Below are 12,105 nucleotides of genomic sequence, written 5' to 3' on the forward strand. Positions count from 1 at the left end.
CATCTGTAACTCCAGCTCTATAGGATCTAACATCTTTGGCTTCTGCAGGTACCTGCACTCAGACATATGCACTCCCACAGAGATACATAAGCACCCATGCAAAAATAAGAATAATGAACTTTAAAAGATCTCATTATTTCAAATATTCTTTTATAAGAACTTGACATAGTAGAAATGTTTTCAATATGAAAATCTGGAAAGCTTCTGTTTTTGAAAGCATGAAGCTTACCCATTTATGTATTTGTATTTTGCCAATAGTCAATAAAAAAAGTCAATCTGGGTATGGCAACATACTACTAATGGCAGGCCTCAGATGAGGAAGACTGAGGTAGCATGATTGTTGTGCCTATGGGCCTAGCTTAGGGAATATTTTTAGTTCTGGAATGTACGGGCAGTATAGTAGGGCCCCGTCTCAAAAAACAAACATACAAAACATTCTCAGTGTGCTGCACTGTGCTTTCTTATTGTTCTAACCATATTCAGATGTACTCCTTGTAAGTACACTTTTGAATCATCATTATAGTGCAAAATAATCTGTGTTTAGCTAGATAAGGAATAAGCAATCCTTACTGAGGCCTTTTTGAACCATTATTACATATAAAGGAAATTACTAAAGGAAATTAATATATAAAATTTTGAATACAGATATATACATAGACAAATTACTGATTTCTATTTTCATTTAATTCTCTACAATGTAACATTCAGCTCTGTTAGAAATTTCTCATCAATGAGTTAATTCAGGAAAATCAGACTCCCTTTTCAGTCCCTTTTCAGTGGAATAACAATGTTTACAGGCTAGACAATCAGAGTAATAAGTAATATACATGTTTTTATATAAAAATTAAATTTACTAAACTGCAAAACATACTAAGCACTGGTTTACTCCAAAGTATCTTTTAATAGGCTACAGAATTTGGGACTAAAAATGTTAGGAATTCAGAAGAAATACAGCACTCTAGTTTCCTTTTTGCTGCTATGATATAACACTTTAACCAAAGACAACAGGGGGAGAAAAGGGTTTATTTGGCTTGTATTTCTAATTCACAGTTCTTAACTGAAAGAAATTGGGGTAAAACTAGAGGCAAGAACCATAGATGAATGCTACTTGCTGACTTGCTTGTATGGCTACCATTTAAAATAAACCAAAACCATCTATCTGAGGAATCATGCAATCCTCACTGGACTGCTCTTTCCTACATCAATTGACAAATAAGGCTATTTTCCACAGACATTGAGGTTTCTCCTCTCAGATGACGTTAGGCTGTGTCGAGCTGACAAATAAGGTTAACCAGGAAATGTAGCAAACAGGAATTCCTTTGTTTACTCCTTTGTTAGCCATAATATGAAATCATGTGGATACATTTATTAAGCAGTTCTTCATTTGTTTAATTTGATTCCACACCTCTCTTTTCTCTCAAGTCAGAGTTTGAATGTTCTCTTATTGGGTAGCTATGCGAATGCATTTCAGTTTCATAGAATTTTTTATTTATTAAATAATTGACTAAAATGGAGAATCTCATTACCTTCAGACATCTGTCTTTCTGTCTATTGTCTTACATTCCATCTGGCCTTGCATAAAGTTGGTTGGAAGCAAGAATAAAGCTCTAGGAGGCAGATACATAGTGATCAAAAGAAAGAAAAAAGGTTTCTTTCATAATAAAATTTGCATGTGAGGCAGGTTACCTCAGACATGGCTGTGAGAAAGCAGGCATAACACTTGTTTTCTATCACTTCATAAAGAAGAAATTAAGAATTATCAACTACAAAGGAAAGGGTCGGTCCTTTGGTGATGAATATTGGTCCTATAATTATACAAAGTGTAATCTTAGTGTGATATGAGGGAAATTATATTGAAAATGTTGAATGCTTTCCTATTTCTTCTTCTATATTTGAATTTATACTATGCTATAATTGAGACCAATTTGATATATCCATGAAAACTCTTAAGTAGAACTATGCATTTGAACAAAAAATTCAATGTATACTAGCTAAATTTATAAGACAAGTAATTCTCTACAACTGAACTTTTACGTTTCATTTTTATATTATATCTTAAAAAAGAAAGCAACTCTTGCTCATCAACAAACAAAACTTATTATATTACTTATTTGGTAAGTAAAAATTCAGTACAAACCTCATAAATGTGTGTATACTAATGTGCATAAGTGTGTGTGTGTGCGTGCGTGCGTGTGTGTGTGTATGTGTTTGAGATAGGGTCTTACTATGTAGTCCAGACTGGTCTTGAACTAACAAAGATCTTCTTGACTCTCTGCTTCTGTAATTCAGATGACAGGATAAAGGCTTGCACATTATGGCCAGCAAGCCAGGATATATTTTAATTCCAGCTGTTTCATCTAGTAGGTATATAAATCTGCTTGCTGTCTTAGAGTTTTATGCATGTTTGGTAATATATTCAATGAGAGAAAAAGTGCATGTCTTCATTTGCCATGGTGAATATTTAATAAAACAGCTACTGTAGTGCTAAACAACTGTAATCCAAGTACTTAGGAGACTGCAACAGGATTATGACTGTGAGGTTACTGTAGACTATACACTAATTTTGAAGTTAGTCAGGAAAAGCTAGCAAAAGCCTGTTTCAACAATGAAAAAGTAAATAAATAAAAATAAATTATGTAGATGAATTGGCATAGTACTTGAATTCTTATTAAGTACTTAAAAATAGATGATAGTCTACCTTCTCTCTTGAGATCAATATAATCTAATTACGCATTTAGGTTATAGGCCAATTTAGTTCAGCTTAAAATTTCATCTATACATGTAAATCATACATATAGCTGAAAATAAACTTAAAATATGGTAACATTATATGTGTAAAGGTTTGTGGTACTGTGTATGTGTGTTTTCAGCAATTTCCCATTCTGTTTTATTTCTCAAATCTGCCCCCCTTTTCCAACTACCCACAAACACATTACAAGTATAAACAAGGATAAATCATAATGCATTTGGCTACAAATGGCAAAACATCCATAGAATCATATATTAGGCAATAACACAAATTCAATTGCATTTGACAAAAGTGGGAAGTAGGCAGTTTTAGAATTGCTTCATCAATTCAATGACACTAGAGTGCTAGGTGGTTATCTCATTCTTTTCTGGACATGAGAGTAAGATGGGTAGAACAATTCAAAACTAAAAAATTAAACAGAGAGAAAATATTTTCCATATTCTCATATATGTATATGTTCACAGAAAGTTTTCTTATGAAAATGATATATTTATGTACATATTTACTATATTGTTATTCTTATTCAGAAACATATAACTGTCAATTATCCCAGAACAAACATGTATTTTTAGTAGTTGCATGATTTTTATCATAGTACTATAATATATCCCACCTTTTAAGTATATTCACTTTTAATCAATTATTGTTCCTATGAATAGTTCCTAAATAAGAGTCCTTTCAAATACTGTTTCCTGCTGGATGCTCTACCTAATTGATTAAATTCCTAGAAATAGCATTACTGAAGATTATGTGCATTTTAACTGCAGTAGTCATTTTGCTCTCTCCCAAGGTTTATGATGTTCACATTTCTACCAGCAATATCTCAAGAGTATTGATTTTCTTAAATATCTGTCAGAAACAGATGTTACAATTTTAAAGATGTTACACATCTTGTGGATATTTTACTTTAAACTCACTCTAATTTGGGTATTTTCTTTTGAAAACAGGTTTCACTGCGTAGCCCAGCATAACCTCAAACTCAGTAATTCTCTGGCCTAGACTCCGTATTTCTAGGAATCAATTTTTAGTATCAATACATCCAATTTAACATTTGGAACACATATACACTACAGTGTTAATCAGTGAATATTTGAAATGCAAATGTATGTGAACACTTTGTATTCTAACTACTGATACTAATTAACTTATATATGTTATGGGAATCATTATAAGAATTTAAAAGAGTTCCTGGGCTGACATGTAACTCAGTTTGTGGAGCATTCCCTTGGCATTCAGGAGCTCTGAATTCCATCCCCATCATGATAAAACTAGGAGTGGTGATGCACATCTATATCACATGACTTGTAAAATTGAGGCAGGACAGTTAGAATTTAAAGGCCATCCTCAGCCACATAGTGAGTTTGAGGTTAGCCTGGGGTACACAAGACCATTTCTCAATAAACAAAACAAAATTTATATCCTTTGTGCTGTTTCAAGGAAACTCAATACAATTTATTGCTTACCAGGGACTCTATTAAGCTACTTAGTATTAAAAGTAAAATTAATTTTACCAATACTCAATTTACAGATGCACCATTACACTAGATCTCTATGTCAGTTTTGTATATAGGTAAGGAAGTATCCATGCAACAAATGGGCTATATTATTGCATTTTAAGGCTATTTTGACACATGGCAATTCACTTAATATTGTTTTTTCCGGGTGAATTTATATAAGATATTTGCAGTATTTATCTTTACAAAAATAATCTTTCCAAATTTGATGACCTATATTTAGTGTCAATAATACATTAATACACATAAAAATTCAAATATACAATTGCAAAATATGTACAATTAATTTCTTCATTGGAAATTTACGGGCAATTGATAAATTTACCACTGTAAACGAAGCCTCATTGTAGATAGTTTCCAAACAAAGGTTCAAATCTATTCTCTCCTCGTGTGATTTAGTCCTGAATAAAAAAGGTGTATAGAGTGCAAAAGTAAAAGTATAAGCCTCAAAGAGAAAGTGTTCCATATTTTCTTTCAGTCATGGATCCTTATTGTAATGTTCTGTCTCTTTAAGAGACAAGCCATGCCCACTCCCTTCCTGCTTGCAGCCTCTGCCCCACACTCTCTCTTCCTGTCCCCTCTCCTGGAGAGCCTGCCAACTTTCTCCTCCCCCCCCCTCTTTTTCTCTCTCTCCCCCTCTCTCCCCTTCTCCCCTTTTCCTTCCCCTCCATAACGCCCTAAATAAATATTCAACCTCAATCTGCATTGTGTGCCTATTCATGTCTCTGTCTCTTGCCTGCCCACCACGTGTATCCCTGCCCGGGACCAGCCACTACTTGGGGACCGGCAGCCATCTCTGTCTGTGACTGGCTGCTCTCAGGGCCCACTGCCTGCCACCACATGGCCCTCTACCACTACTTGAGGACCTACAGCATTTCTGCTCCCTACTGTAATGGAAAAAAATAAAGATGCTGCAAGATCCCTGGTGGCAGTAGGCAGGCATGTGGCGGCACTTGGCAGTTGAAGCAAACTGCGGATGGATGTTATTCTGTGCCCATTTGTCTTCTGTTTTCTTTGGAGAAAGTACAGTGATTTTAGGAGCCAACCTGTCTCTTTTTGTTATGAAAACTTTTTAATGATTAAATATTTAAATGTCATATTTTTGAGAACTCTGAGCAGTTGAGGACTGTTTATTAGGTATAACTACCATATAGAATCTGCCTGGAGGGCTGGGTCTGAGCTTGACTGCATTGGCTCTCAACTTAACAGGTAAGATTTACACTCATAAAAAGGACAGAAAGAAGAAAAAACTACTTGCAATAAAAGGTTAATGGCAGAACTGACAATAGTAGACTACAGCTTAATATATTTTAAGTGAGGGTTGGATTAAATATAAAGAATTTTTGTAAGAGACTTAAAAGTACATACCAGTTTAAAACATGAGACTTATTGTTTTTGTAGTCTGAAATGAGATGCAATAAACAATTATAACATTAAGCATAGGTACATTTAAGTTACATGTATGATCATACAGAGAAGGAGAGAAAACAGGAATTGGGCAAAGTAGATGCTCTTGGTGAGCCCTACCAAAGGCATGCCACTGTGCAAAACACGAGCAAGAGAGTCAACAAGAGGAATTTAGTGAAGAAAAAAAATAAGTAAACCAGAGGACAAGGCAGGGCATACATCAATAAATATGGGAGAACTTGGTCCCCTGACCTGGCTCTCAGCCAAGATGGTGGTGAAGTCACCTGACCCCAGTCAAAATGGCAGCAGCCACATGTTGTATGGAAAAGCCACTCAGTTAAGATGGCGGTAAAGTCACTTGACCTCAGTTAAGATGGTGGTGAGGTCACATGACCTCAGTCACAATGGCAGCAGTCACATGTATGAAAAAAGCTGCAAAGTTAAGATGGCGTTGAAGTCACCTGACTTCAGTTAAGATGGTCGTAAGGTCATATGACCTCAGTCAAAATGGCAGCAGTCACATGTTATATAAAAAAAAACACAGTTTTTGAGCTGTAGGGGTTTTAAGCTCAATAAGAGATAAAAAAAAAGCCACAATTTTTAGCTGCAGGGATTTTAAGTTTAATAATAAGAAAGACCTAGAGGCGTGATCCACCCTATTGCTGAGCTGCCATGCCACAAGTTGCCATGCCACAAGCAGCAGTGGGAAGTAAAAGGCTGGAACTGAAAAAGCCACACTATGCCACAAGCCACGGTGTGGAGCAAAAGGCTGGAATTGAAAAAAGCCACACCATGCTACAAACCATGTCAGGGTGAAAAAGGCTGGGACCAAAAAAGCCACACCATGCCACAAACCACGGCAGGGAGCAAAAGGCTGGGACTGAAAAAAGCCACACCATGCCACAAGCCACGGCAGGGAACAAAAGGCTGGATTTGAAAAAAGCCGCCTAGTAAATCCTACCAATCTTGTTGGCAGCAGTAACCATGGCAGGGTCCAATTGCCTGTGTGGTGACAGTAGTTAGAAAGCTTCCACAGACAGTACTCAGAAAGCTCCCATAAAAGTGGAGCTGACAGGATACCTGCAGAATGAAGGTAAGAGCTTAAGGCCTAGGGTTTTGGGACCTCTAAAAGTCTTCCACCTCAGAGTGTGGACAAACCTGGATGGCTTGCTACCCACAGCTGAAATTGTGAAAACCCATGAAACAGCGACACCACAAGGCCTATAGGTAGGGTGCAAATTGGCATGAACACCACAGGACCAATGAGCTGGTTGTCTCCTGACCCTGGGTTGAGTGCTATGGCCTGGCTGGATCTGGTCAGGGTGACTCAGAAGCCAGAGAGGCCACAGGCCACTCTGAGTGGCCTTTTACAGTGAAGGAAAAAAAGAAAAGATAAGAAAGGAAAGAAAGAGGATCTAAGGGACCTGGGGCCTTCAGTCATGGGTGGATTGGCCCCGGGGCCATTCCAAAAACAATTTAATCTGAGGGAAGCAACCATAACAGAATGAGAAGACTCACAAATGGAAGCCGGTGGTGGAAGTAGGAAAAAAATCTGGTTCAGGATCCCAATCTCTGGAGAGGAATTGGAATGTGAGACCCTATCCGAGTCACGGCACAAAATGTAATAGAAATGTTAAAAATGTTGCAGGATCCTCGGCAGCAGTAGGCAGCAGAAATGCTATAGGTTGCCAAGCAGTGGTAGTGGGTGGGCATGTGGCAGCAGGCAGCAGGTCCTGAGAGCAGCCAGTCCCAGTCAGAGATGGCTGCAATCCCCAAGCGATGGTGGGTCCCACACAGGGAGACACATGGTGGGCAGACAAGAGACAGAGACACAGATAGGCATGCCATGCAGAGTAAAGTTAAACAATTATTAGGTGGGTTATTGAGTAGAAGGAGAAAGAGAAGAGGGGAGAAAGAGAGAGGAGAGAGAGAAGAGAGAGAGATCGAAGTCGGGGAAGGGGAGAAGCTGCCTCTCTGGGAAGAAGATGGAAAGAGAGAGAGCGCAGGCCAGAAGCTGAGGATCAGTCTGCCTCAGCGGCTGGGGGAGGGAGTGGGCGTGGCTTGTCTCTTAAAGAGGCAGAACAATAATTACACCTACTGCCACCTCAGATGTAGGTCTCCTTCCACCATGTCTGTTCTCTGCTGCACACGCCAGGCTCACCAGTTCTGTTTCTGTCTTTGCCCCCGACCTTGCCATAGGAACACTGTCGCTTGCCTCTGTGTGGGTTCTGGGCACTCTAATTCAGTCCCTCATGCTGGCATGACCACGACAAGCACTTTATCCACTGAGCCATCTTCCCAACCGTCCCCGTCTTCCTTGCTGCCATACTCACCCGAGACGCCCTGGAAAGGGATGTGCAACCCTTCTTGGTAGTCCGGAGTGCAGCAGCATAGGTGCCAGCCTTCCCTTTCCGCAGTGCTTGACTGATAAGCTCTGTGGCCTGGATCAGATAAGCTGGGGCAGGTTCTCCATCTTCAGCCTCTCCCTTCTCCTGTCCTTCTGGCTCCCAGGGTTCCTGGTCCAGCCTTTTAGACTGTAGCTCTATGGCTGCTAGCTCACTGGTATGGGTGGGGGTGGTGTCTGTACTTTCTATAATAAAACAGGAATGATTCAAGCCAGACTGGCCTTCTTTCCCAGGGCCCAGCCCAAGATTACTTTGTTCATTACTTTACCAAACTGCCCCCACTGGAGGGGACTAGAACATGGAAATAGAAAATTCACTTGGATAAAGTAAACCATTTGCTTTCTGTATGCTTGGTTTGGCTGAGGAACTTTTTGGAAAGGCTTGGTTTATCATTGCTGTTGCATACACAAGGAAGCACAGGCATGGGTGTGCTGTCGCACCCGTGTAGAGGCCAGGGAACAAGTTTTAGGAGGGTCTGTTTCACCCTAGATGGATTCTGGGGATGGAATTCAGGTTGCCAGCCTCACAAGACAAGTGCTTTCAACCCCTGAGCCATCTTACTGACCCATGGCCTTGAGATCTTTCTGCCTCTGCCTGCAGCCGTGTGCCACTTGACCTCTTTTGTTTGTTTTATTAAAGATGGGATCTCACTATGTGGGCCTGGCTATTCTGTAATTTGCTATGTAGACTAGGCTGATCTTGAATTCACATATCTGACTGTCTTTAACTCCCTGAATGCTGGAATCAGAAATGTGTGCCACCATAGCCAGCTTTTCCATTGAAAAAGGGTATTACATGGTGCTGGAGAGATAGCTCAAACAGTTAAGAGCACAGGCTGCTCTTCCAGAGGTCCTGAGTTTAATTCCAAGCAACCACATGGTGGCTCACAACCACCTATAATGGGATCTGATCTCTTCTGGAATAAAGTCGATAGAACACTCACATACATTAAATAAATAAATAAATGTAAAAACAGTATGTTTAAAAAATTAAAAAGGAGAATATCTGTGAAATGATATGACAACATGAAACCCATCTCTTTGAATGATGAATATATGCTAACAATTTTAATGCAAACTGTCACATAAACAAAACATCATTGGAAACTATATTTCAAGCATATTTCAAAATCTCTCTAAATACAGAACATCAAAATTTAACAACTTATTTGTAGAAGTGCAAATCGCCAAGTATAATGGAAATGTTCAAAGAAGTAGAAAATTCACTAACTATAGTTTTACTTAAAATGCCAGAAGCTACAACTCTAAAGCCATACCAATATGAATCTCTAAACATGAACCAGAAAGGGGAAAAATATGGAAAGATGAAAGAGCTATGAAAAACTAAGGAATGCAGAGAATGGGAGAAATATTCTGCTCAAGTGAATAACACATCAATTGGTTTCTAATACCAAGCAGTCAGCCCTGAAAACATAATATAAGAAACATTCTAAAGACTGAGAAAGTTGTAAAGTTGTACTTCTGCATTCAGGAAAATCACACACACACACACACACACACACACACACACACACACACACACTCCTATTTATGAAGGAACAATTAATGGGGAAAAAAGAGAACATAAGTTTGAAACCAAGGAAGAAGGGATATATGGGAGAATTTGAAGAAAAGAAAAGGGAGAGAGAGAGAGTATAATTACATTATGATCTGAAAATAAAAGAGAAAATATATCTGTAGTTTTTGACTGGGATTAAATATGCATGATTTAAGAAACTCAAACATAATAGGCTGTTTTTAATTAGATCTTTGAAACTTTGTGAAATATCTTTGAGTTGTGACAGCCTTTCAACTCATAAACAGAAACACTTTTAAAATACAGATAAATGAACAGAAAACCAAATCCTTAAATGACTACATCACCAAGTATTATGAAATTTTAATGGCACTAAAATATTTAAAATAAATCAGTATTCTTTCATGGTAAGTGCATTTTGTATACTATAAATTTAAAGTCATATTTTAGAATGTTATTTTTTTAGTTTATTACATTTAATAAGCTTATTTTGTATATTTAATAGTACATATAATGTATTGATACAGCAGTTTGTGTTTGTTACATAAATAAATTGAAAATATCAAATAATTCTTATTAAAATTTTGGATATGTGAATTGGATAGAATTTTCTGCATACCCTGTGAAACTTCTAAGCTATTCAAAGTCAATTATTTCATCTCATAAAACATGCAACTGAGCACAATATTCATACAAAACCCTTAATATGTTTTTATAGAAATAAATACAACTACTTTCTAATGCTTTCAGTGGTTAAAAAATTACTCAGTGGATAGTGAGCATGCTATTTAAATTCATGAGGTCATGAATTTAAATCCCCAGCACCCATGTAACCAGTCAGGCAGCATTTCACCCACCTGTAGCTACAATACTTCTGGAGGTGGAGATAGGAAGATCACTGGCATTTACTGGCTACTAATCCAGATTCAGGCTCAATGAGAGATCTTGTCTCAAAGTAATAAAGTATAGAATAATAGAGTAGGATACTGAATGTCTTCCCCCTGACCTTTTCCTGTGTGCTAATGGCTGTATGGAGAAAAACCTTTACACATATGAACACACTGAAGAGAAAAAGATCATGATTTTGAGGCCAGTAAAATGGTTCAGGGATAAAGACAGTTGCCACCAAAACTTGTTAGAAGGAAAGAAGGAACTTCCAGTAAGTTGTCCTCTGACCTGAACATTTGCACACAGAGGTATGTCTGCGTTCTCTCCCTCCCCCCCCCCCCTCTCTCTCTCTCTCTCTCTCTCTCTCTCTCTCTCTCTCTCTCTCTCTCTCTCTCTCTCTCTCTTCCATACCCAGTAAATAAATATAAAATGAAAAGAAACTTGTTTTAAAATAGTCATGATTTCAGCACCACATTGAAGTCAATTCCCAGTCTTCTTAGGTTAATTTATGTAGTGACAGCAATGCTGATTGTGCTGTCTCTGCTCAGTTCTATTTATGACTGCCAGTTGCATGTCATAGAGTGAATACTGTTGAGGAGGGAGAGTGACATCTGTTTATTTGGTATTTTCCATCTCTAGTGCCAAATGTTCTCATGATCCCTTACAAGTCAAGAATGAAAGCCTCAAATTTGTAGCAAGAGTTCACTGTCAGTGCTTCAACTAGTAACAAAGGAGTAGCATTTTTTAAATTTGTTTTCATCTTCCCTATTCTTCATTGTTTTCATACATTCCATGTCTTGCTTCTTAAGACATGGAATGGGTTTTAATTTCAATAGTTACTAAATTTAGATTACAAGTTAGAGAGATCCATTTTTCTGTTTTTCTCCGAGGAAAATGCAGAACACTAGCACTAACAAAATAAACATATGAAGCATTTGCATTTCTGTAGTGATATCTACATTACTCTTTCTAATTAAAAATTATTTAACATATATATTTAATTTACTTGCTTTTATGTTTCAGTTTATGGTGTGTGCTAAGACTAGAAGACAGCATCAGATACCCTGATACTGCAGCTAAAGGTGGTTGTGAGCTGCTGTGTGGATGCTGGGAATATAACCTCGGTCCACTGGAAAGGCAGTCCTGTTCTTAGCCCCTAAGTTATCTCTTCAGCCCAACATTGTCTTTTTGCAGCCAAATGCTCTTTCTTATTTCATCATCAATGCAACCACTAATTTGTTATGTATACAATGCTTTTGTTTTAAGAAATTTATAGTAATTGAAGTTAGGAACATTGCTCAATGGTATAATTATCTAAAAATGTGTGGGACCTTGGGTTCAAATACAAACACCATAAAAGTATACAGTGATCTCATACACTTAAATTTATGCGAGTAGTTGCTCACCGATATGTGCCTTTCCACACAAGTTTTATAAAAAGCTTATTCATATAAGAAACCATGCATTTCTAAGTTTTTCTAGAAATTAAAGTTAGTGACCAATTTTAGTTGTATTTACGATTTGATAATGTTATATTTTCGAATATTGAAGCTTTATTTTGCCATTTTCACTAGACACATTGTGCCTTTGCATTGTGTAGGTATAT

The sequence above is a fragment of the Microtus oregoni genome, unplaced genomic scaffold (assembly GCF_018167655.1).
Source record: "Microtus oregoni isolate MIOR12 unplaced genomic scaffold, Mior012 000106F_ref0000393, whole genome shotgun sequence".
Classification (NCBI taxonomy): domain Eukaryota; kingdom Metazoa; phylum Chordata; class Mammalia; order Rodentia; family Cricetidae; genus Microtus; species Microtus oregoni.